We start from the raw sequence: 27,879 nt of genomic DNA on the forward strand, positions 1-27,879 counted from the left end.
CTTAAAAAGATGGTGCTTACTTCCAAATTTCAGGTTAGGAGACTGGAGTATTTTTAGCCCTATGGAATGAAAGCTGAAGCTTTGGTTTATTGTTCAACTTCTCAGAGAACCTAAAAAGAGAAATAACTTTAGTAGGAACTAGATACGATGTTTTAATTTTATATTATCAAGCCCCCAAGCCAAAAAAAATCAAAGAATACACTTTCGTTAACTGTAAAATTAAACAAACAAAGCTCTGTCACTTAATTGATCTTATACAAGTCAAAGTATGCTATATTTGAAAATTCGTAAGTATCAGAGCACCTGGGTTATAATTTGAGTTCTACAATAATATGTGGCGCTCATGTTAGTTCATGCCACTCCAAACATAGTAAGTTCATCTTTAATTTCTTTCTTTCCATCCCCTGCTTACCTCCCCACCCTCCATCCAATGAGTCTCCGGGCTCTGTCAATTCCTGTCCCTGGGTGCCTCTCAAATCCATCCACTGCCACTGCTCTACCACCGCTCAGCGCCCTCCCTCACCTGGACCACAGCTTTATGGCTGGTCTCCTTAGTCCTAGCAGTCTTTTCTCCACCCTAGAACTGGACTGATCTGTTACCATTCAAAATGTGATCACATCTTTTCTCTGCTCTAACCCCTTTGGTGCCTTCCGAATGCTCACAAGACAAAGTCAGAACTCTGATTGAGTCAAGGGTGAGGCTTGAGGCAGCTTTCCTATTAGGAGCTGCCTTGGTTAAAGCGGTGATTCTCAACCCTGAGATTTATCCCCCCTCAAATTTTAATGCTGATCCATTTTGAAAATTCATCCCAGGTGACTCTAGCCTAAGTGGCCAGATGCCCACTTAGAGGTACACTGATGAGGGACAGGAACAAGGAGAGTCAGAGGTCCAAATGTGGGTGCAGCCTGGAGTTTGCAATTAACCAAAGGTGGCTTCCAAGTGCAGGCTAAGCCCCTGTTCTCAGAATCTGTACCGAAGAAGCCTCATTTCATCTCATCCCCTCTCCATGGAGGAAGGTTCTGGTGACATGCTCCAGCCAGGGGCTCTTTAAAAAAGCAATGTAAATATTGAATCTTCCCTTTTGTAAATAATGCACCTATTTATTTATAAGAAGTGAATATTTAACAAGCAGCAGTGTGGCAATTTTAATTTGGAATTTAACCGGTTTACAAAATCCAAGAGCAAAATTCCACAAGGGCAAGACAAATTCATACATATGCTGAGTCTCCGTTGCATCTCCAAGCATTCCTGTGTACCGCTTGTTTAAATACGCCTTGGGTCTGGGGCAGGGGCAGGGGCAGGGGGCAGGGTCGGGAAGGATACTCCATATACTCTTTTAATCCCATAGCTTCTCATTGAGCTTATTATCTTTTTCCCTTCACACAGGACTGAAAAGTAATTCCAAACAGCATACATCTATTGGATGCTTGAAAAAGAACTTGAGGAGAGTTTCTCAGGTAACTGTGCATTCTAATTTCTAAGTCTTATTACAAGGGCACTTTTATACTTATTTTTATACAAATTATCTCCTCTTGTTATTATTATTACTCTTCAAACTAGCCAGGCCTGGGGTTGAATACCATCCCTCCGAGCTACTAGTTGGCTAACTCTGGTCAATTTACTTACCCTTCTCAAGCCTGTTCTCTGGTTATTCTTCTTATTTAAAATAAGTATGCAGGACCTGGTAAAACAAGGTAGGTGTCCCATGAATGTCAGTTCCCCTCCCTTTCCCTTCTCCCCACTTCCCATCACACACCACAGCATTACCTCCAGGCTGCAGTTGTGCTGTTGATAATCTCCTTTTAGTCTAGAATTGGAATTTCTTTTCTTGTAGTCATGCACTCTGTAATAATATCAGTTTAAAGGAAACGTTGTTTGGTCTCACATGGTCCAGCAGGGCATCTTCTAAGAGTGCGGCTGGCTGGCCGTCAAGGGGACTTTGAAGGTGGTGTTTACCCTGTGGGAATTCACGATGGCCCAAGGTGTCATCTTCAGCCTTCCAGACATGGAACCTGATTTGTCCAATATGCTGATGGAGGGTCTCTCCTCTCTGGGACGCTGTCTGTTAACCGAGGTCACAAAGACTAATACATACAAACCAGAATACCGATTCTTTAATTTACAGTGGTAGGGGAGGGACACTTTATTAGGGGTACAAAACAAGAAAAACTGGCTCCATAATGTCACTGTCTAGGAGGCCCTGACAGCTCTCTCTCCCACTTTCAGAGATAAGAGTTTGCTAAGGTAGACACATCCAGCTTCTTATGTTCTAGATCCCAATTTCTATGTTCTAGTTTATGCTTTTCTGCTCACGCATCTTTCTCCAACTAAAGTACAAAACTATTCTAGTCCTGCTGCCTTGCGTTCTCCTTGGTTGATATCCTGGGTGCCCACAACTCTGGAGTCATGCTGTTACACCCTCGTGGTTTACCGCCACTACATGGCAATGCTTTCCCCCTGGCTGGCATTTCCTTCTTTGTGATGGAAGATCGATTAACATAATAGCTCGGATTTTCTTTCACTCTCCCTTTCACTCACAGTCTTCTCCTCTTGACTCCCTAGGAAGATGGAATGATTTCTCCACTTGGTCAATTTGGGGAAAATAAACTGGATGTTCAATATCAGTTTCTTTTTCTCTTTCTTTTTGGCAGTAGACCTGTTCACGGAGAATGGGATTTCTCCTCTGTTCCTCCAGTCATGCATCCCATAAGGAGAGGTCCAGCACTGCCTGGGCCAGGTGGAAAAGGCTACCTCGTTCTGGGGTTCAGTATCAGGGAGCCGCCCCATAGATAAAAGGCTTGTTTTGATCTATCCTTATCAGTGAAAACAGTGACTATTTTGATCCCTGTTTGTCGTTCTTATATTATTGCTCATTGTTTCAGAAGGTGAGCGGGGGGTAAATGATGCTGTTTATTAGGCCCTATCGAATGTCCAGTGGCTGTTAGGTGTTCACCAAAGCCATTTCCACTTTTTCTAGCGCAAGGGTGATGGATCAACCATCCTGGTTTGTCTGGAACTGAGGGGTTTTCTGGAATGAGGTCCCTTCTTGAAGGCAGGGACCATATGTACACTTTTTAAGGTCGTAGTAGAAGCTCAATAAACCTGTGTCAATTCAATGGATTAGTTATATGAGATTCACAACAGGCCCTTGTCTTTAATAGCTTTCTATTTTGTCAGTGGCAACAATCATGGCTGCTTTGTTTTAAAATTGTGGAACTATGTAGCCAGTGTAAAATATGTCTTATAACAGCTTTATGCTTAACTTTCTATATTTTGAATCCAAGTTCCCAGAAAATAACAATAATTCTTACCTGTGACTTTGACTAAATCTTCACAAACATATTGAAAACGAAAGGATTTAAACTCTGGTTGTTTTAATACTTGGATTTGTGTGAACACGTACAAGAGATCATACTGACTGACTATGCACACGAATGGAAGGAAGCATTGACACAGAGAGTTTTAAAAGAGGATTAAAATATTTTCCTGATGATTTTTGAGTACAGATGCGCCAAAGATCCTGGAACTCCCATTGTTTCAAATAAAATAATGAAGTCATTGTGAAAAGATTTCATTTGGGAGAGCTGAGTCATGCTTCTGTATCCTGTCTTAACAAACTGTTCCCTGATCTTTACCCCATCATAAAAATTGACTACAGCACCCCTCACACTGATGGAAAGCGAACCTTATCAACACTTTGTCTCATAGCTGGCTGTCTTCTATATCCTACTTCCTTGATGTTGCAGTAAAAGCTTTACTTATGTATTTTAACTGGAAAAGAGTTAACAGGTTTAGACTAATGTTGACAAATTATTCAATAAAATTAAGTTGATGACGTTAACAAGAACTGAAAGGTAAATTCTGCTAGTGATGACTCACAATGATGATGTGGTAGGAGTCTGTAACCTGTGCTCCAGGAAAGAAAAAAACATTCAGTGACACTGGTTAAAGATGGAAAGACAGACTTTCTTCAGGACCATCATGATAGGTGTAGGAATCGCTGCATCGGGGTGTTACAGTGGGGAAGAGAGATTCGGCTCAACTCTGAATACAGCCTGGGCAAGTGGGAATTTATAGCCAAAGAGCAGGGTGGGGCCCCATGCATGGAAGGTTACTAGGAGGAAACATCAGGAGTAGGGGTTTTTTTTGGCTAAATCAACCTAATAGGATTCTTTCTGAAGACAGGACAGGGTGATCAGATATCACCTGAGAGATGGTGGAGGGTGAAGAACCTGATTAGATGTTGAGGGTGATCCGATTTTATGGGTGGAAAATTCTAGTTAAACTGACTTAGCAGGGTTCTAGTTAAGCTAGATTGTATAGGGACGTGCACAGATGGGCCTGGGAGAAGGTTCAGGAGCCTGACTAAAGTTTGGTCAAGTAAAGAATCTTTGTCAGCTCCCCAGACCTCTACTGGGCCCCTGAACATTCAGAATGCAAGCTCTAATGGTCCATCCCCATAAGGAGTTTTTCATGCACTGGGGGAAGAAGACAATCAACAAGTAAATACAGAGGATAACAGGTATTAAAAGAAACTAATAGGAAGCTGTAAAGGAGAATTAGAAGAGGCCACTTTGGCAAGTCAGTCAGGGGCGGTGCCTTGAGCAGTGCAAAGCGCTGAGGCCGGGGGGAGCCTGGCGTGGTCTCAGAAGGGTGGGAAAGCCAGCATGGCTAGAGTGCTGGGAGGGCAATGCCCAATGCCAACGTCGAGGGGGAGCTGGGCCCAGGGCATGCAAAGGAGGGTCTGCTTTATTGGATGTACAGGGTAAGCCAGTGAGGGGTTTGAACCCAGGTTGAGATTGGGCCTGACTTGCATATTAAAACAATTGTTCTGCACTGTATGGAGAGAAGTGGTGGCAGTGGAGCCAGAGGGAAGCAGGGAACCCAATTAGGAGGCAATGCAGCAGGCGGTAAGAGCTGACGCAGGCTTCTCTAAGGCTGGGACAGTGGGCCCTCAGGAAGAAAGATGGTGTCAATCTGAAGATGCATACGTAAAGATACCTCATAGTTAAATAAAGGCTTTTTAAAATATTGAGTGTTTTAATGTTGACGCTGTCCTCAAGAAATGCACTAACGTTATGGAACAAATAATCCCCAATATCCACATAAATGCATAGGATTGACATGTAATTTTCGTTGAATCTTCACGCCTAGCAGAAGAATCCTATACCAGCCATAAAGCATAGGAGCTTGGAGACGGTGACTGATTCTCCTGCCAAACAAACTCCTGTTCTCCGTGATTAACAGAGGCTGAGTCATGCAGGCAACAAGCCTGTTTACGTACAGCTGTCTTAAAATAGGCTGGGTGGCAGAGTGAGGGAAGAAGGAGGAAATCACACTCCTAAGTTTTTCTTACTAATTTCCTCCTTGGGGCATTGGGTGCAGGCAAGGATCTATTATCAAAGATGTATCAGGTTATCCTGGGAAGATGTAGTGAATGAAGGTTGTATGCACACATGTGTGTAACTCACTGCTTTAATCACCTATGCATCGCTCTAACTAGCTACAAACAAAACAAGCTCATAGAAATTCCATTAGTGAAAAGGTTCGGAGAGAAATGACTTCATTTGGTGACATAAGTAAAAACTCCACCAAAGTAAACTTCATGTGACATCTAAATTGCTTGGCAGGAAATATTAACAGGTTTGAAATAAATGACTTGGTGAAATCATTCTACAGAAGCTACAGTCTATGAGGCAGAAATTGGGCCTATTCTCTGGGTAATGAGTTTATCATGTAAAATGGCACTCTTTGATTGGAACCCAGCAAGGGAAAGGAAAACTCAGTACCTCTGCTTCACCTCAGCCTTTAGGCCTATTTCCTGTCTTGAGGCAATATGTGGCTGGCTAGGGTGATTGAGATGTTTGAGGTGAGGAAAAATCAGAAGACTTGAAGGGTCACTGCTACCTGAGGGCAGAACAAAAAACTTGGATCAGCTCAGCTCTTCCTCTCCACAAGCCAAAGCAGTCAAATAATTCATTCAATTTTTTTTTTTTTTTTTTAGAATGAATGACATTTTGTGAATGGGGATGAAAGGAAAATGCTATTGTAAGATCATTTATTTTATAAGATTTTAGGCATATCAATAAAGCTCTAATCCAGGATATAGAAGATACCCTCCCCCAAATTATTCAAAATTGGCTTAATTGTTGAAGAAATATTGGTAAAAATTTCAGAAGCACAGAAGGAAAAAATTGAAATTCCCCTCCTCACTTCCTATACTTTCTCCTCCCCCCAAAGCAACCACTGTTACATGTGGTCTATATCCTTTCAGATTTTTTCTAACCATATATAAACTTATATATAATACACAGCATACTACTAACACATAGCATAGAACATAGATTTTTTTAAAACAGGGATTCTACTAGATGTCTTCTTCCGCAAATTGCTTTCTTTACTCTCTAGACACTGTACATAGTCACCTCATATTAAAAAATAAATGCACCATTATTTTACCAGTGTCCTATTGGTGAACATTTAGAAAGTGAATTTCAAAGAAGAAGTTTTCTTCATGTAATGGTAGGATTCTTTCAGTGTAAGGGTAGAATGTGCCTATGCTGTGGTAGGATTTTTATCCAGGTGGTTTAAACCAAGTATGGATATGAACTGAGAACTATTTGAATTTACAGACAACTGAGGCCCTGAGACATTGAAGAACTCGTCCAAGGTTGTAGGGCCCTGAGCTGTCTGCCTGCTTCTCAGCCTGGGGTCTTCCCTTTCGAGCCAGTGAATGTCACTGTCCCCTAGGGATTGGAAGAGTGCTGAGAGGGGGAAGAAGAAGTTTTTAGTGGAGAAAATAATGCAAGGAAAGGAGGCAGGAAAGTGACACAACAGGCAAGGGAAGAAGGAAGAACAAAAGGAGTTGGTGACCTTGCTGGGGGCCCCCGAAGAGAAGAAGGAGGCCACAGGAGGGACTGAAAGACTGTGTGGAGATCCTTGGAATGCAGAAGATCCTGGAGTCATTGTTTTCAAAGGATATTTTGAGGCCAAAATAAAATTTAAGGGAGAAACCAGAAACTATTCACATAGGAAGGACATTGTGAAATTTTGATTACATTCTGACAGATGACTCAAAGAACATTGCCATGACTCAGATTGGAATAAAAAGCATGATGCAAGTTTTAGGAAGGGAGTGATTTTTCATGTAGTTATTTTGGGGGTTAAGCACGCCAAAGATGAAGTTTACAGAGATGATGTGTGTTGCCTCCAGGCACAAATTCCAAAGGAGATCCAACTTTGTCTGGGTCCCCATTTCCCCATTCTCAGCTATCTTCCACCTTGTAGGGTGTCCCCCGCTCTCTAATGCCCTGAGTCACAGAGGCAGCTCCAGAATTTCTGTAGTGGAGGAATTTAGGGGCAGCAATTTGAGTAGAAGGAGGAGCTAGAGGCCTAATCTTGAAATTGCAACTACAGAGCAAGCAAACCATTTTTTGCTTAGAGTATGTTATAAAGCAAGACAAATAGCAAAGTTTCTAAAGATGCTTTTATTCACACTCTTCATAATAGTAAGAGAAAGTTAATTATTCACCTCAGACGATGTTTCTCATATTTTCTATGGGGTGGCTTGAGAGAATGGAGGGAGGGAATCTCTTCCCAGGCCACGCACTCATTCCTTTGTACTGCTGGCCACATCCTCGTGTTCTCTCTGCTTCCTTCTTCTCATCAACACTTGCTCTGAGGACAGGTTAGGATGAGCTCAAATAAGGCACTTCTGGATCACAGGCTCAACTATCACAATGACTGCGCTATCTGTATTTTGTCAGGGAAAAAACCCAAGCCAAAGAATCAGTCTCTTTGGGGTACAATGTTAGTTGGTGGAGTGAGGATTCTGGAAGAGAAATTGCTCTTCTCAGGCTCCTAAAGTTTGTCTGCCTTTCTGTCTGCTCCTGAGGCCAGGTCAAATAAGAGTCAAGGGATTTAGTGGATGCTTTTAGGTTGGGGAAAGATTACACTGTCATTTGTCAAATAAATAAAACACTGGATAGATCCTTGAGTACGTGAAGACACACAAATGAAGATATTATCTTCATTGTGAACGATGTGCTATTTTAAACACGTTGAGCCCTTTTCATGTGATCAAGCATGACAAGAAGCTCTGGAGGGGGGCTCCACAAGGACTGAACGCGAGGACTGCCCTCAGGAAGTTTATAAGAGAATGCTAAAACGGAAGTGTCAGCCTGGTTGTTGATGTGCCAGTGAATTTTGTTCCCTACTCCCTTTCCTAAGGGGAGGTATATCAGTCAGGGATCATTTGCAGGAAACAGAAACCACTCTAGATATTTTAATCAGAATGAGGTTTATTTCAAGGAATTTGGTGCTTAGAAAATTTTAGAAGGACTGGAGGAGTAGATTTCAGGCCAGGCCTACAGAAACGACTGTCAGAAGAGGACCACTGAATGGGTCCCCAGGGGAGCTGCTACTCTGGCCACCATCCAGAGGTGAGGAGTCAAGAGGCCAACACTAGGACTCTAGAACCATTGACGTCAAGATCATACCACCAGAACTGTGATCCAGGGAGGAGGACATCTCGCCATCACTGATGCAACTACTTCTTAATGTCCATGAAGATAGTGGTTGGACACTGGATCATGGATGCAGAAAAGTTCTATCTGTATCTCCGTGGCCTTGCATGCAGTGAGAAGATCCCTCACCCTGTCCCCCTGCTCCATTCTGCCTTCCAAGTCTTCTTCAAGTGCCATCAATTGATGGAACCTAATTTGCTTCCAGAACCCTAACTGCAAGAGAATCTGTAGTGCAGTACAAGAAAGCACATAAGAAAGGAGATTGGAATTGATGCTAAGGACCAATTCACTATATCGGTTATAGAAGGGAGGACTTGGGGTAGGTGTCAGGGGGTGATTCCCCCTTCCTTCAGGTCAAGAGAGAAGGGCCTCAGGGGCACTATTCAGAAAGTGAGAAATGTGTCCTTTGCAGTTTAGGAGGGAGGAGGGGGATGCATTCTCACCCCTGCCTAGGGAATCTAAAAATGAGAGACACCCTGACAGCAGGAGCAAAGGTGATTTTGGTGCTGCACTGTCTGGCCTATTCTCCCAGAGTTTGGGACTCAAAAGGAAGAAAGTAAAAGGGTTGAAAAGCATGAAAGTAAAAGCATGAGGGTTTCCAATGGACATAATGGCCCACACATGAGAGCGAGCTGGTGTGGAATTGACTCACGTCTGTGTAAGTAGGTCGTCTGAAGGGGAGAAGGGATTTCGGCAGGAAGATGCTGTAAGTCAGCTCTGGAATTCTTGGGGGCTGAGGAAAGAGCTGTAAGCATGGAGCAGGAGGATGTAGCAACCATATCAAGAAGGCCTACTAAGAACTGAAAAATATTCTTCCTAAGAGAAGGAGTCATGTTTACACTCTACCAGGCCTGGAGAGTGTACTGAAGTCTCACACCAGCTTCAGACAAGTATAAATGGTCCTGCTGGGACTTCCCTGGTGGTCCAGTGGTTAAGACTCCGTGCTTCCAATGCAGGGGGCACGAGTTTGATCCCCGGTCGGGGAACTAAGATCCCACATGCTGCGTGGTGCAGCCAAAGATTAAAAAAATAAAATAAAATAAAAAATTCAAATGGTCCTGCTTCGTTAAATCTCCTCTCTCCCCATATTCATGGGCCAGAAAGTAGGTACGGGAAGGAGGAGGAGAGGCAAGGTGATGAAAGTAAGTTTTACAGACTGAATTGTGCCCCCCCAAATTCATATATTGAAGCCCGAACCCCCAGTGTAACTGAATTTGAGATAGGGCCTTTAAGGAAGTAATTAAGGTTAAATGAGGTCATAAGGGTGGAGCCCTGATCCAACAGAATTAGTGCCTTATAAGAAGAGACACCAGAGAGATCTCTCGCTCCACCTTGTGAGGACACAGTGAGAAGGTGACTGTCTGCAAGCCAGGATGACAGTCCTCACCAGGAACTGAATTGACTAGCACCTTGATCTTGGACTTCCCAGCCTCCAGAACTGAGAGATATATTTCTGTTGTTTAAACCTCTGAGTCTATGGTATTTTGTTATGGTAGGCTGAGCAGACTAACACAGTGAGAAGCCAGCCAAACCCCTTCTCTGTCTCATCACAACTCACAAGCTGAAGGGAGGGATGCACCAATTTGCTAACACAAATCCTCAAGTCTTCTGGATGACTTGACAATTCATGCTAAGTTCACAGATTGGTGTTCTGGTTTGTGTATATCAGTCCCTGTGAGCTTGGCTAATGTGAGTCTGCCCCTGAGGGAGAAGTCCATTCTCAGTGTCTGCCAAACATCAGTCAATCAAGCAAGCCATGGATTGATAAGAGTTCTAATTTTAAGACTGATACCCGAGTCTAGAAAATTATCAAGGGAAATACTTTATTGTGTCTCTTGGCAACTAGCTGTTGGCAACTAAAGCTATACTTCTGGAGACATGCATTATCAGATGTCTTTCCATTTCCAAAAGTACCAAAGGCCTATATAAACAGAGGCAGAATTCAAGTTCGTGAGCCCTTCAAGGAATCCATGCAGATCATGGCACTTAAGTTGGAGCTGTTTAATGAATCGCAAACTAATTTCCTCCACTGTTCATGGCTGTTTTGTTGTTGCTGAAAATGTTTGCCAAGTAAAGGATCATACAACTTCTTACTTTAACACGTTAAAGCATATTTGGTATATGATGGTATATGATGCCTCAGGCATGCAGCACAGAGCCAATTTATAATCTATGTGGAAATAACAATTGTGTAAATAGTCTGACAAGGAAATGTAATTTCATTCCAGTGACTGGAAGCCAAAGCAAGGAGATTCTGTCCATTAGCCACCTCCAGTCTGCTTTCTTCAGCCACTCTGGCCCTTTTCCCAAGCAGGATAAGTCTCATTACTGAAACAGCACAGCTTTAAAGCAGGCCACCCACATGATGTTTGAATGGAATGAAGACACATGGGAAACATTCTTGGCCTTCTACCAATAAAAAACCAGAATAGGTTAAGGCCCTCTTTGTAGGAAGAAGCCTAATCTGACAGGTAACAGACAACCCAGATTCTGATGAAAAATTTGACCCTGATAAAGGCAAACTATGTTGCCTCTCTTCACCACTAGTCTTTAAATGTTTTAATTAACTGAACAAGGTGAAACCATTCTTTCAGGTCTAAAAGTCAGCATTTCAAATGTGTCTGTTTATTCAGTGTTGGATTTTGAAGACGTTGACTAACATTGTCAAAATCTGGTAACCCAGTAAAGGAAATCAACATACACTTTAAAGTCTATTTGTAGTTTATGTTGCTCAGTGGCCAAGCAAGGGCAAATGGCACCAAGGAACAGTGTAATGTGTTTGGACCCTCTCTCCATTGTGATGCTAGAGTTTTCCCAGAAATGAAAAATGCCAAGCAAAGCAGCGTGGGTTAATAGATTCAAAAGTTAATAAAGCTAAAGATAAAAAAGTTAGCAAAACAATTCTCTAATTTGTATATCACATATTTTACCCATTATGTTTCATTATTTCTAACCAATTGGCAGTTGTATAACCATCATCACACCCAGTTTTAGAACTTTTCTACTGTTTCAGACAGTGTCTTATGCCCATTTACAGTAAATCTCCATTCTACCCTCAGCTTCAGAAACTAATCTAATTTCTGTCTCTATAGATTTTATATAAATGGAATACAATGTGTACTTTTGTATACATCTGGCTTCTTTCAGTTGGCATAAGGTTTGGCTTTTATGAATAATACTGTGATGAACATTCTATACAAGTATTTGTGTAGATGTTTGATTTTATTTCTCTTGGGTGGATACTTCAGAGTGGAATAGCTAGGTTGTATAGTAAGTTTATGTTTAACTTTTTAAGAAACTACAAAACTATTTGCCAAAGTGGCTCTATCATTTTACAACCTCATCAACAATGTATGAAGGTTCCTATTTCTCCACATCCTCTATAACACTTGTTATTGTCTGTCATGATTTTAGCCATTCTAATGAGTGTGAAAAGGTAACTCATTGTTTTACTTTGCATTTCCTTGATGAGTAATGACATGAACACCTTTTCATATGCTTATTAAAATCCCTATTTAAATCTTTTGCTCACTTTTTAATTGGGTTACGTTTTATTATTGAGTTGTGTGGGTTCTTATATATTCTGGATATAGATCTTTTATTAGATACATGATTTGCAAATATTTTCTCCCAGTCAAGAGCCTTGTTTTGGTTTTCTTAGTAGGGTCTTTTGAAACACAAAAGGTTTAATTTTAATCAAGTCCAATTTATCAATATTTTTATTTTATGGATCATGTTTTGGTGTGACAACCTTTTTTGTGGGGGACGGTTCTACCATAAACTAGTTCATGGGAATATATATTCTCCTCTGTCCCTTTTGCTATATCCCTAAAGCTGCCCAAAAGTATTCAGCCGAAGCAATACAGGGATAGGGAAGAGTTTTCAGATATGCACAATCTCTAAAGATTATTTTGAGAGTGGAGAAAACTGAGCTTGCAATGAATAAAGGTAGAAAATAACCTAAAACACAGTCTGAAAGTTATTATTAGAGAAATGTTGCAGTAAACCTAACATTAAATTAATGTGAACAAGAGGATGGAAGAGCAGGAAAGAAGAAATGGTCAAAAATTAATGCTATTGATTCTTTCCAGGGATTATAAAAGAACAAGCAGATGGCTTTGGGGGGACCTTGACTCCAGGTGGGCCACGGGAGGGACCGGTGATGTTTTCCTCTCTGTCATTCTCTTATCTCTCTTCTGGTCACATGAACTGAGAGGGTGAGCAGGGTGTAAATGAGAGGAGGAGAACAGAGCACTCAGTGGGTAACACATACTGAAAAGGATCATGTGCAGGAGTTGAAGTCAGAACACTCAGGCTTGTATCCCAGCTCTGCCCCCAACTAGCTAAGTTGCCTCAGACGGGACACTGGATCGCCAAGACTTGTTTCTTCCCCTTTAAATTGGGAATAGTAATTCTGCTTCCCAGGGGGTTGTGAGAATCAGGTGTGTGTGTGTTGGGTGGAGGGTGCTTGTGAATGTGCCTGCTGCACGATAGGAAATAAGTCGACTCCACCACAAGGATCCAGAAAAGTTCTGGAGCAAAGTACATCTAGATGTGGCAAGAGAATGCCAGCACCAGGTCCCAGAAGCTAGAAACTGAAATAACCATTCATAGCAAAAGTCTACATCCCCACTGGAAACCCTCCCAGACACTACGAGAAGGAATCCCAGGGTCATCAGTAAACTGATTTGCAGAGTGGAATATAGGAAAGGCTCTCTGGGAGAAAGAAACCCCATCGTTTTTTGTTTTTATCTTAAGTTATTAGAGGTGTTGGAGATCTTAGACCCTAATTGAAAGATAACAGAGAACAAATGGGAGAGGGAGAGATGAGATGAAATCTAATCACTGTCATTAAAAAAGAAAAAAGCAGGAAGGCTTTTTCTCATCAGTCAGATGAAGGGGTTGCCATAGATAACCTCGGAGACTATTGCTTGCTTATGATTCCACCAGGAGGAAAAGCTTTTCACAGAAGTAAGACTGTACTTGCCAGAGGACAGCTTCCAGAAGAGATTTTAAGGTAGTTGGTAAGACAGAGAGTTGCTCAAAAAATTCCCTTAAGAGGGAAGGTATTTTGAATGAAGTGAGAAGGCAGAAATAAAGAATTCCTACCTTAAGACACATGCCAGTACTTAAAAATTGATGCGTGGAAAACACTGAGGACATATTTAATTCTGTAGATAGAATTTTCTTTATATAGGAATTCAGAAAAAGTCATTATTTTGGAACCTGATGCTGAGAGAGCACTAACTTTCAGATTGCAATGTTAGACGCTGCAAAATAAGTACGTTTGGAAAGGCCTGGAGATTTGCAAATAGATTATGAGAATCAAGAAGGCAACTGAGGGACAGATTATTTAAGGGGCCTGGACCTACACTGGGACTTGAAAGAATACTGTGACCCACGTATGTCACAATTAAACAGCTTGTCATTGAAAAGAGCATTTCCAGAGACTGGCAATTTCCTCCTAATTCTCTAGGCCTGCAACTCTGGTTGCCAGCACCCTGAAGCTTAGACCCACCAGGCAGGTTTATCTGTGGCATACGGCTATGACTGAGTTTTAAAATATGTTCTTCAGTACCTGGATATGATGTTCTATAAAGATGTAACTACTATAGTAACTTAGTCATCACACCTGTGCTGAATATTTCCCATCCTTCCCCCTATATCTTTTTCCCACCTGTCACTGCTCTGCTCTTGGCCCTGGAAGGCTGCCCTCTTTGGTGTGCATCAGCAGAGCCCTTTGCCCTCTAAAGCCCTGCTGGGACCCTGGCAAATACTATACCTAGTGCTAGGTGTTAGGAAAGAAACCTGATTAAATTTCTCAGTCTCAGGAGAATAGGAGTTTTGTTTGGGGTGTGAGTGTGAGTGTGTGTGTGTGTGTGTGTGTGTGTGTGTGTGTTTAATTACATAACAACACGTGCTGATTTTGAAAATTCTGAGTATATAATACTGCATGGAGGAAAAAGTAAGAGACACTTTTCCCTTTTGGTTCAGAAGTTGATAACGGCACATCAGACTAAATAACATAGTTTCAGCCTTCAGAGTGTGATTGCTCACAGAACTTGGTCACATGCTCACAGCCGAAAAATGTACAGGGAACGCTGACTTTGAACGATATTTCTCTCCCTGAGGTTCACAGTTTCTCCCTGTCTCTGTTCCCCTCTTCTTTTTAGTGGATAACTATTTGGTCATGACAATTTTGATGACCATGATCTTAGAGGAGCTTAGAAAGCTTTAGGTAGGAATTCTTTCCCTTTCTGAGCAATGTAAAGGTATTTTTGAATTAAAAAAATAATTTTTGTAACAAAATAGTACATTATTATCATAAAAACTTTAAACAAAAACAGTTAAAATCAAATGTAAAGGTGCCCTGTTCTCCTCCCAATCATTACCCAAAAACTGCCCCAATTCCACACTTGGGGGAAACTATTGCTTAAATATATATATATTTAAAACTGAATAGAATGGCTATCATCAAAAATAATAAATGCTGGAGAGAGTGCAGAGAAAAGGGCATGCTCCTACACTGTTGGGGGGAATGTAAATTGGTGCAGTCACTATGGAGAACAGTATGGAGGTTCCTTAAAAACTAAAAATAGAGCTACCATATGATTCAGCAATCCCATTCCTGGGCATATATCTGGAAAAGACAAAAATTCTAATTAAAAAAGATAATGCACCCCGATGTTCACAGAAGCACTATTTATAATAGCAAAGACATGGAAGCAACCTAAGTGCCCATCAACAGATGATTGGCTTAAGAAGATGTTGTGTATATATATATATATATATAAAATGGAGTATTACTCAGCCATAAAAGTGAATGAAATATTTGCATGCATGTTTCCATGTCATTTGCAGCAACATGGATAGACTTAGAGATTATCATACTAAATGAAATCAAACAGAGAGAGACAAGTATTATATGATATTACCGATATGTGGAATCTAATCTAATAATACAAATAAATCTATATACAAAACAGAAACAGACTCACAGTCATAGAAAACAAACTTATAGTTACCAAAGGGGAAAGGGAGTGAGGGAGGGATAAATTAGGGGTATGGGATTAACAGATTCACACTACTATGTATAAAGTAGATAAGCAACAAAGATTTACTGTATAGCACAGGGAATTATATTCAATAACTTGTAATAGCCTATCATGGAAAATAATCTGAAAATATATATATACAACTGAATCACTTCGCCGTACACCTGAAACTAATACAATATGGTAAATCTTACACTTCAATTAAAAAAAGAGAACTGAATAAACAGAACAATTTTCATCAGATGTTCTTAACGTATTAAAAAAAATTTTGGAGAAAGAGAATCAACCTATATTTTGCCCATTTTAAATGGGCGGAAAGGGATAACACCAACACAAAACTTACAAGGTGAGAAGGAGGCTTACAAAGCAGGCAGCAAAAAGGTAAGAGACAAGGTAAGAAAAAACATTCTGAGAGAAAAGTGTACCCCTAGAGAAGAATTCAATTTGTTGGGGGGAAATTAAGAAGCGATTCAATTTTAGCAAGTTTTAAGAATTGAAACTTCCAGAGGGAAGTAGAGATGGAGTGTGGTTCATACACCAGGGGAAATGGCTCACTCAGGAGGTTGTGGAGGGCTTCAGCAGGATGGTGACAGGGTTCCCCAGGGATGTCAGGGAAACGAAGGAGAGGGCTGGCCACAGTTGATTGCTAGAGGCCTAATTTTAAGCCCTCGGGCACAACCCATTTGGCATAGAGGCTAAGGAATGGTGGTATGGACTGAAAACGGTTGGTAATAAGAACATAGTAAGGAGACAATAGAAAGCTTGATATGAGAAGAGGAACATTAATGACCCCGATGGTACATTGCTTTTTTTTAACAGTTTAAGATGATGTTTATAATTAGAGAGTGTGGTTAAGAAAATAAAGACCAAGGATGTTTACCAAGTAGGGCACAGGTGAAAATCTTTCTGGTTTTGTTGATGGCTACAACTGTATGCAGGGCCTATTACTGATTTGTAACCAGACTCCTTGGAATTTCTTTTTTTCTTTCAAAAATAGCCACCGTATTTTTGGAGATCGCTGTGTTGGGATTAGAGCCCTAAAGCCATTTTGCAACGAGAAAATGTTTGAAAGTAAGATCCTGCGCAAGCTTTCATGGGACCAATTATGGGCTTGAGCCCATTTAGGAAAGAAAGAAAAATCCTCCTTAAGGGGAAGTGAGAAGAAAAATGAGGAACAAAACTGTAAGAAAGAGGTAGGCTAGAAATGTTTATGTTCAGTAACTTTGTGTTATCGGTTTCTGAGTGTGGTGTGAAAAAAATTAATAGATGATGATTGAGTAGGAAGTGGTAAAGTGGAGAGAAAAAGAATCAATCCTCCAAAATAAGGTTAAGCTATTTTTGTTATTATTGTTGTTAGGCAGTTATTAGTCGCTGAACTGGGTGTTTTTTTTTTTTTTTTTAAGTATAGGAATTATGAAGTTAAAAGAGTTGGTATAGGAAGACATAACACTTGTTTCGTTATTTATTTTTTTAAACTTCCTTTGTAGCACTTTTCCTACTAGAGTATGTTGGTCATTAAGTTGAAATCTGGCTTTGAAAAGTCAGCAACCAATATTTACCCTAATCATCCCATTGATGGAAGCCCAGCTGCAGAGCCTAACAATTAGAAGAGGACTGTCCAGCAAGCATTTCTTCAAGTGGGCAGACTGAAGCAAGTAAGTGGCAGAAAGAGTTTTTAATAGAAAGTGGTGTAAATAAAGTAGCAAAACTAGCTGTTTCCACCTCCAGTCTTCCTACTTTTTTATATATGCTTATTAGTTGCATGCTAAAAAAACAACAACAGCAACAATAAAAAAAAAACCTACTTGCATTTCAGTCTGTTGAATATCAAGAATCCCTGTCATGGTTAGAATTCCTTTGATTATAAGAAACAGTGTGGTTGCATGCTAACAAAGACACATGCTGACGCCCCTGGGAGTCTGACCACCAGGCCACCGGGAGGGTGAGAATCAAGGCAGCTTTGAGCCCTGGCTACATTCTCTCCTCTCCTTTCCTGCTCGCCCTTTCTTTTCCCTCCCCCTTCCTTTCCTCCTGCCCCTTCCCCCTTCTCTCCTCTCCTTTTCTTGGCAACTTTCTTCTTTCCTCTGTCTACTCAGTTGGTCCAAATGGCTTCTTCTGGTTACCCCACCCTCTCTCCCTCATCCCTCTGCATTTGCACGTGCTGCATCTTCACCCTGACTGTTCTGCTTCCTCTTCTTGGCCTGGCTACATCCTGTCTGCACCTGGTGCAGGATGCAGCCTTCTCAGGTGCAGCCTTTTCCAGGGAGCTGCCCTTGGTCCCCCCAAGGCTGGGATAAGTGTCCCACCTCTGAGCTTCCAGGTTCACCGGTGCTAATTATTCCACCTAACATCTTTCCACTCTGTACTGTAATTGCCTGACCACTGGTGCCTTTCTCTCACTGCACTGAGCCCCTTGAAGGCAGGGACTGTCCCTTGCTCCCCTGGAGCTTTACGCAGAGTGTGGAAACATCTGTGAATGGCATGCCCTGGAGCGATAAAGTGCCCTCTGACCAGGAGCTCAATGAACACTTACTGAATGGATGACCGGGTGAATAAATGGATCTATTGCTCACACTTCTGGATTACACGTAAATTGTTTGTATTGTCACAGGACCTAGTCTTCCCATCTTTGTCTTCCTCATCATAGCATGCATCAGGTTTACTTGGGACTGGAGTTGAAGTCCAGAATTTTATAGTGCAAATCAGTACAGGTCTAGCACTAAGTAAAATTGTACTGGAACTGAACATAAAGGACCCTGACTCAAGTCTTGGACTCTCTGACTGAGAATTCCAGCTGGCAAAGAAGCAGCACACCTGCAGGAAGATGGCTAAGATGAGTGGCTTTGTCCATATCCATAAGACAAGTCCCACTTTGGATATCAAAGGACTGAACTGGTTGGTACTCCTCTTGAAAGTTTCCATTCCCAACTGGAGAAATTCACAGTGTATAAAGAAAATAATGGCTTGTGATTTATATTTTTGTGATCTTAAGAATATTCCCAGGGGGCACCTTATGTGTTCATCCTCTTACCAGGCTCATAAACTTTTGTTTCGGGTCTTTAGCTAGATTGCAGAAATTGGTTTTAACGTTTCTGATTTGATTTCATCACAGTCTGTGAACACTGCAAATTGGCCGTGTCTATGATGTAAAAATAGTCTATTTTATAGTTACTGGTTCCTCCAAGAGTCCATTACTACCCACTTCAATCTGGGCTCATGCTCACCTGTAAAAGGAGGGTAAAAAAGTGGGTTTGAACCCTAAAGTATTTCAAGGTCCAGTGTAGATAACCCTATTCAAGCTCTTTTCCATAAGTACCAGATCTAACTGCTGAGTTACAGGTATCATATTCCCAGAGGGGCTTATTGTGAATTCTTGGGACATCAACATCAAGAAAAATCATGTTCTCTTTCTAATTGGAGGCAGAAGGATATAAAGAACATTTCTTTGATGTGGAAATGGGATTTTCCTCCCAAAGCTCATGGGGAAATTTTTGGCTTATTTTTTTGCTGCCACAGCCATGGAGGTAGAATGTCCTTAAGTACAGTATAAGAAATCAATTTCTAGTTGTCAAACTCTGTACCAACCCAGGGATTAATTTCTCTTCTGACTAGTTTCACCGCCTTTGTCCGTAGTTATGTTTCTCTCTCAAGCATCCTTTACTCAAAATATATAACAGAAAAATCTCCACGGTAGACTGAGGGGCATTCCTTACACATGAGCACAAGAGGAGTTTGCAAAAAGCAAATGAGGTTCCGGGATGGGAAGGTCAGAGAGAAAATCAAGTCAATTTTTTTCGTGTGTGTGGCAGTGGGTGGTTGGGTGGGCAAGGAATAGTGCCTTTATTTGGAAAGCCAGCAGATCTAGAAGATGGTGGACTAGTGTCCCAAAGAACCATCTTGCTTGGGTTTGGATGCTAGTTTCTTTTATAGAACAAAGACAGGGAGGTGAGGAGGTCAAGTACAGAAGACGATAAGTTTGTTGCAGAAAATCAAGTCAATCTTGATTAAAAATGTCCACTTAAACAGTGAGACTCTAACATAGATAACCGCATGGAATTTCACTTTTGTTATAAGAAGCCAGGTGGATGTCTACTAAATATGTTGTTTCATTAAGTTCAGCTCTGATGGTTGGTTTCTGGGACATTGTGAATTAGGCAGAAGCTGAAAGGAGGTAGCTTATAAGCAAATTATTTCCTTTTGCAGGAAATAGCCCAACTGGTGGTGTATTGGCTTATGGCCATACCCACTTGTAAAGGTCCAAGCCAAGATTTGCTCTTTCCTGGATTAAGATTTTTCCAGAACCATATTTAGGAGCAACTGTATCCTTCCCTTATTAAGGCTCGGGCTATGGAAAGAAGAATGGAAAAGGAGGAAGCTTGTCTGTCAACAGGGTCACTAAGGTGCTTGGGCAGCCATTCAGAGTTGAAAGGCCACAGGACACCTGGATCAGGTGCTTCCTGCCTTACCTTGATGGCACAGGAGCCACATACTTGGACAATATTGAATGTGAACTGACCAACCTGCCTTTCAAATTCCCCTGCAAATCATACATCAGGCATCAGGTGATGCCAAAAATAGTTTTTCAAGGCAAAAATATCTGCCCTACTTTCCAGTCTCTGATGCCTAAAATACCGCCAGTCAATATCCTTGTACTGAAGAACTGAGTTCACAAGCCAGAGGTTTGGGACTGTGTCATTCTGTAACTGCGACAAGGCACTTAACCACTTTGAACCTCATCTATAAAATCTGGTAAATAATGTCACCTTTCAGGTTGTTGCGAGGGTTAAATGGGATACTAGCTGCTTTCAAACTTTGGTGCATATGAAAATTATCATGGGTGTTTGTTAAAAATGTAGATTCTCAGACTTCCTTCAGAAGATAACGTGTATTAACTAATTTTGTAAATGTGAAGAGTCGTACAAATATAAGTAATAGCTCTTATCATCCTGGGCACTCCTAGAAGGCTTAACACTTCAAGTAGTAATCAGCCTGTTACACAACAAGAAAGGGAGTGGGGTTAAAGAAACTGACATTTAGGGGCTTCCCTGGTGGCGCAGTGGTTGAGAATCTGCCTGCCGATGCAGGGGACACGGGTTCGAGCCCTGGTCTGGGAAGATCCCACATGGCCGCGGAGCGACTAGGCCCGTGAGCCACAATTGCTGAGCCTGCGCGTTTGGAGCCTGTGCTCCGCAACAAGAGAGGCCGCGACAGCGAGAGGCCCGCGCACCGCGATGAAGAGTGGCCCCGGCTTGCCGCAACTAGAGAAAGCCCTGGCACAGAAACGAAGACCCAACACAGCCATAAAAATAAAAAATAAATAAATAAATAAAATTAAAAATAAAAAAAAAAAAGAAACTGACATTTATTGAATATCTAATATGGTCTAGGCCTATTAAATACTTTAAATTATTTAATTATATGAGGTGGATATTAGTATTCCCACTTTACAGATGAGGATATTGAGACTGAGAGAAGTGAAGAGTCTTGTTCAGTGTCAAACAACAGGGTCTGTGAACCTGCTTTACTTGCCTCCAAAGACCAAATTCTTCCCGCTGTACTAGAGTTACGTCACTGATAGGTGTGGGTCCTCTCTAAGGAACCATAAGCAGAGACCAGGCCTGTAGAAGAGGAGAGATACAAACACGAGGTCCTCAAAGTGTGCTTTCCAGGTCAGCAGCTTCAGCATCGACCTGGGAACTTGTTACAAATGCAAACTCCTGGGTCCCACCCCAGGCTTCTGCGTCAGAAACTCTGGAAGCGGGCCCCAGAAATCTGGGTTTTAAAAGGCCCTGCAGGTGATTCTAATGCACGCGCACGTCTGACGACCTCTCCGGTAGACCCAAGGTGCTGAGTGTGAGTGTGTGTCTGTGTGTGTCCCTATTGTGGGGAGGACCCTGGGAGGGTGCAGAGGAGGGGCGGCCTGAGGTAGGCGGTGACCTGAGAAGGGGGAAGGTAACTGAAGCAGAGGTAGGAGACCTGGCAATACTCCCCTTCCCTCCCCAACTTGCTCTGTGTGTCTCATTCCCCAGGCAGGGTGGGGCTGTATATCACACACCCCGTGCCTAGGAGTGAAATGGTGTCGGGAGGGTCTTCAGTAAATCAAAGGATCTGCTAAAGTTCTGAGCTAATCATTCATTCATTTTATATAGGTGACTAGAGACTTAGGGCAAGTTCAACAAGAAAATCTTCAACCAAGTATCAGAATGATCTCATAATGAATGGAAACAGAAAACCTGCATTAAAAACTGTTCCTCTTTTCTTTTTGCTTTTACCTCACCTCCCTTCACCGCCACCCCGAAAACACTATCTGGCCGTCACTGGAACTATCTTGCTCCCTTTCAAATTAAAAAAAAAAAATTCCCCTCAAAAATTTTGTTGAGATTAAAAAACAAGAGTGAATGGAAATCAATAACAAGTGACAGGAGGTTTAAAAGAGAATTCGAAAGTAAATATCCTTACGAATGGAATGACTAAAATGCAATTTTTGAACTGTGTTAGGTCATGAGCGTAAATTAACCGTAGGCGTATAAGAAACTTCAGAAAATTACTAAGTGTGGCAGAAATGGATTCTTTCAATTAATTGCTTAGCCTTTTTAAAATGTTTTTGAACAAGCAAGTATACTCACATGCTTCAAAATTTAGAAGATTCAAAAGGGCACACGATGAAAAGCCTCCCCATCCCTGTCCTTCGGCCACCCAGCTCCTCTCACACTAGGCCACCAAGTTTATCGTAAATCTTTCTAGAGATAGTTTACACATTTAAACATTTTTACCTGAATTTCGGGATAATATACAGTCTTCTGCATTTGACTTTTAAAAACCTAATAATATATCTTTCAAACCATTAAAAATATGATATTTTATATAAAAATAGGAGCCAGAATTATCAGTGTGCCTTCCAAAAGAGTATTCCCAGAATAAAAGAGTATTTCAATATAACTTGTTCTATGAACTAGTGCTGCATTCATTAACTTCATTCTATCTAACTTTGTCATCTATTGGTGGTTTCTTGCTGTGAAAGAGAGACAGGGGGAGGTGAGCTGTTGTTTCCAGTGAACACACTTGGGCTGGGTGGCCTAATAAGAGGGGCTACCATGTGCCTTTGTGCATGGGGGGTGGGGTATCATGAACCTTTACAGGTCCAGAAACACCCCTTTATTTCACCACGAGTTGTTCCACCTCAGTAGGACTCTCAGAGAAAATTTATAAGTGCCCATTTTAAACAAGACCTCCAAAGAGTCAAGTGGACTCCTGTTGGCTGATGAGTCCCATCTCATTTTCTAGGTAAGTGTACATAGGAAACCAAATCACTATCTAGAGGGTACTTGGTAAAACTAGAGCTTGAGGCATCAGGTGGTGGTATTATTGGCTTTTGTCGTTGAGCTACTCACAACTGCTGGCCAGCAAACTCTTCCTTTTATACTAGCTATATTTTTGTTGTATAGTTGTTACTTAATGCTTGTCACGTGCCGAGCACTTTACTCCTGTTACCACACTCAGTTCTCACACAAGGCTGTGAGGTCTTATCTGAATGTTACAGATAAAGAAACTGAGGCCACGAATGGGTAAACAACTTGCCTAAGGTCACACAGAATTCCTAACTAGTCCTCTCCACTCTCTCTTAATGATCTCTGGGCAAATCCTCCAATTAACAGATTCACTCTTCTCACAGGCTAAAGGACCTTGGGGTCACAGTTTTTTTTATTACATCCCAGTCCTAATGACACCCCCTACTTTTCCAGCACCTGTTCACGCATGTATCCAGCATCACTGGCTCCTTGGCTGCTAGAAATGCAGGTATGAAGGGGCTCCCACCTGGTGAAAAAGACTTATAAACTAATATTTACAATGCAGGATGTTTTCACAGAGACTAGGTATATCAAACTTTACCCGAGGGTGTAGGAAATGGTTATAATGGCTAGCATTTACTGAGTACTTGCCACATGCCAGGAACTGCCCTAATTTATTTTATACTTATTTAATCATCTCAACAATCCCCTGAGGGAGGGACTATTATTATGCCATCAGTCACAGGGAGGTTATGTAACTGGCCCCAGTGGCACACAGTTATAATGTAAGCTAAGCATTTCCATGATGTGTTTTCTTAGTTCAATTCAGAGGACAACATAGCCGAGTCTCGTGGCACCTTGCCATGACACTTAAGGGCTAACTGTTTTGTTATAGCTAATGTTTGATGATGTGGTAGCTAGAGTAGTGTCTGCAGAGAAAGAATAAAATATGAAGGTACCCAAAGAAACTGCTTTGAACTTTAACTGCGTGGTCAGATCACCCTTGCAGGAGAGACTGGGGAGAGGAGACTCAATGTGGTATAGACATAAGTCAATTTCAAAACTGATAATGCATTCCATTTAGGGTGCAGTGCTCTTGTGCCTGGATTAACTTTTCACTCCCTGCACTGGCCACCCAACCCTTCCACTGGGAAAAGCCCTGTTTTGCAGTTGGCCAAAGACTATACCTCGCAATCAGCCAGTTTGCCCTCCAATGCGTGAGGTCACAAGGGAAACTAATCCGAATGACTCAGCATGACCCATAACTGCCACTAGAAAAATCACCCAAACCAAGATTCACGGGCTCTGATTTCCTGGTGTCCAAAGAGCAGTATCATCTCACTGATCCTAAAGGAATCCCCTCTAGAGAGGGGATTTCACAGAAGCACCCAAATGTGTAAGATGAACAAGAATGCACATTGCACATGGGTGGGACCTGTGCGGGAAGGGGACTCGGGGCATTTCAGAAATGGGTGGGTCTGGAGTGGAGTGTGGACTGGGAAGGGAAGACAGAAAGGGTCTATCCTAGGAGAAGTTTTACAATCTATTCTCGGAGAGGGACCGAAGGTAGGAGCTGGGGAGGGGAGTCAGGAGAGTAGCAGCCTCTCGGGGCAGTTGCCATGCTCTCATTTCCTCTTCTGAGAACTGGCCCCTAATCACAGACACTGTGGATGGGCCCCCAGCTGCTGCGTCTGAATTCCTTGACCCTGTTCTTTCTTGACCGCAGCGGATTGGTCCAGGGGACCCCAGGACTAAATGGAGCCAATCAGATTTGTCTCTGAGGAATGTGGAAGTTTGAACTGAGAAGCACAGATATCAGGATCCATGCTGTTGAGTGGGGTTGGTGGCCTGGAACTGTTGCTAATGTGTATGACTGATCTGCCTTGGGTCCAGCACCCCCTCAAGCTGATTGTTCAGCTCCTGCTGGGTTTGCCTTATTTATTTATTTATTCATTTACTTACTTACTTACTTACTTATGTTTAAGTTAGCTAGGGTTGATTTCTGTGATTTGGGATCGGAAGAGCATTATCTGAGGCTGTCAGAAAGCTGGCAAACACCTCTTCAGGCTTCAATGCTGTCTGCCCAGTTCTGACTGAAGGAAACCCATTTCTTCTAAGTAAGATTGACAGGTTACTCAGCTGCAAATTAAGGCTCCGATGAAGTCTGAGACTACTGGAGAGTGGAAACCAAGAAAAGTGCAGCCCCCACCCCCCGTCTCTCAAATCCTTTAAATTATATCTCAGGGAACAAGATTAGGGTCCAACTGTGTTGACTCCAGCTAGGGGTGGCTGAGAGGCCTACCACCTGATGACAGCTAAGATTTCTAGAACATACTACTGGCTGCTAAGCCAGATTTATTACATTAGAATAACTACAGAAGATCTAGGACCCAGGAATGTGCATTTTACACAAGCTCTCCTATTAAGTTTTCTGTTATTTTTTAGATGGATTATATATATCAGTTATCTTGGGTAATTCCAATTTTTAAAAAACATTTACTAATCATTGGCTTACTATATTAGATTTTTGGGGCTACCTAAACAAATGACCACAAACTAGGTGGCATAAAATGACAGAAATGTGTTCTCTCACTGTTCTGAAGGCTAGAAGTCCAAAATCCATGTATAGGCAGGTCTGTGCTTCCACTGAAGATGCTAGGGAAGGATCCTGCTTCTCTCTTCTAGCTTCTGGTGGTGGTCAGCAATCCTTGGCCATCCTTGGCCATCCTTGGCCATCCTTGGCCATCCTTGGCTTGCAACTGCATCACTCTAGTCTCCGCCTCCATTGACACATAGCCTTCTTTTCTGTGTGTCTGTATCCCTATTTCCCTCTTCTTACCAAGACACCATTCAGTGGAGGAAGGACCCACTGTAATTAAGTATGAGATATCTTAACTTGATTACGTCTGTAAAGACCGTATTTCCAAATATGGTCACATTTGTAGGTACTGGGAGTTGGGACTTGAACATAGCTTCTTGGGGGACGCCGTTTAACCTATAACACTTGCTGTTGGATATTTATGTTGTTTCTAATTTTCTTCCAAATGATAATGCTACAGTGAACTTCTTTTGTATAAATCTTTGATGTCACCTTCTCTGATGATTTCTCTATGATAGATTACTAGAAGTGAGTGACGGGTCAAATGGAGTATCAGTTAAAGTCCAATCAGGGAAACAAAAAAACACTCAAGTTTTTCTAACATTGGGGAATTCATGCAAAAAATTGAACCTGTGTAAACAGGTTCTAGAAGTAGCCGCGGAGCCATCAGGGGACGTGAGGTTACCCAGAGCTTAGGAGTGAAGCCACTCGCCCTCTGTGAGCATCTGATGGAACCTAGAACTAGGACAGGACTGTTGGGCAGGAGCTGGATCCCCAGCAGTGGCTTTTAGAGGTGCCGCCCAAGGTTGAGAGAGAGGGGGGACCTGCCTCATCCTCTCCTCCCATCCCCCAGCTCCTCACTAGTGTGTCCATGACCAGGTGACCAGGGAGCTTGAAGCACACAATCCATGGGGATCAGCCCCCTGCAATTCAGAGCAGACTAGGGACAGGCAGAGAAAGTAAGCTGAAGGCAAACAGATCAAGACTAGAACAGATGTGTGGAATTTTAAGGGTTTGATGTGTTGCTAAATGCTTTCCAGAAAGTGGCTACCTATGTACACTCTCACAATAATAACTGAGGGCCTGTCTCTTAAAGCTTTTGCTAGTGTTGAGTATTAAAATTTAATAAATAATATTTCCTCCTAGGTTCCAAGGCAATACATATTCAACGTAAGAGATTTGTAAAGTAGAAAAGCAAACAGAAAAATATTAAAATCCCTTCTAACACTGTCACTCAGTGACAACCACTGTTAACAAGTGCCTCATACACACCAGTGAGAGCTCAATAAATATTCCAGAAACTCCAGAAACTACGTGGCATTATCTGTTAATTGCCCTATTATATGCAAAATAAGAGCTGCCCATGAATGTCCCTGTTGAAGATTTTTCTGAGCATTTGCTCTCCTGAATTCTTGAGCTTACATCACTGTTAAAATATGCAGTATGATGCAACTCAAACATCCAGCAAGGAACCCCACAGATTCTGCCTTCTGATCCTTGGTTTAGTAATTCATCTTGCTGGATGGCAAACATTCAGACCTTTCCTTCTCAGAAACTTCCTATCCCCAAGTCCAGCCCAGTGTGAGGCTCATAGTAGGTACCCTATATATAAATGTGTATGTGTGTGTGTGTGTGTGTGTGTGTTAATGATGAGAGAATGAGTACACCAGTACCTTCTTTAAAATTAACCACATCAGCACAATCAGCCTTATACAAACTCAAAAGTAAGATAGGGAATAATTTTCTCACAGAATAACATAATACGATTACTGCCTCTGGCCGTGTTCTCAGAAATGATGGAGATGTGTCTCAGGCTATGAAATATGCCATAGGTGCTAGTTTACTCTTCCTCGGCCGAGGCAGCCTCCCTAGGTCTACTGTCTAACCAGATTTCAAATCAGGCAATCCATGAACACATCCAAGATTCAGACCAAAGACAATGCAGCCTTAAGTAAATAAAAGCCTATAGGACCTGCAGAAAGAGAGGAAACAGTTTGCTTACATTCACTTACGGACAGATGAGGTAGAGACAGCAGCTTGTCCCGGCTCCCAGCCCTCGGCTCACAATATCAGAGGCTCAGGCAAATCAAAGGCAGAGACTGCCTTTAAGTTCTCATCACTGGACTCTGCTTTGTATTTTACTTCCCCTACATTACTAAAGTGATGATAGAAAGGCCCCACAGGCCCCATAAAAGATAGGCATTTTGCAACTTTGTTGAGTCCTGGAAATAATTTCCAGACCCTCTTTCCCAAAAGAGACAGGCGTAGTCCACCATGATGATTGGTGTTACGTCAGACGAGGTTGTGAGTTATGAAGGAAGCTGGAAGCTGCCTTCTGGTGTGTTAGGTCTAATCCAGGTGTTTCACGGGGGACCCAGGGGAACACGGCTGGGCAAAGGGAACTAGAATC

General features: G+C 42.0%; 1 long non-coding RNA gene across 1 annotated transcript; it reads right to left on the reverse strand.

The window, feature by feature from the left end:
• Positions 1 to 31: 31 nt before the first annotated feature.
• LOC137759350 (uncharacterized) lies at positions 32 to 27,547 on the reverse strand. The gene is made up of 4 exons (XR_011073076.1): positions 27,472 to 27,547; positions 1,769 to 2,063; positions 1,628 to 1,682; positions 32 to 110 (listed from the first exon to the last, which is right to left on the reverse strand). It is a non-coding gene; the product is annotated as an uncharacterized lncRNA (long non-coding RNA).
• Positions 27,548 to 27,879: the final 332 nt, after the last annotated feature.

This window comes from Eschrichtius robustus, chromosome 2, assembly GCF_028021215.1.
Source record: "Eschrichtius robustus isolate mEscRob2 chromosome 2, mEscRob2.pri, whole genome shotgun sequence".
Lineage (NCBI taxonomy): Eukaryota > Metazoa > Chordata > Mammalia > Artiodactyla > Eschrichtiidae > Eschrichtius > Eschrichtius robustus.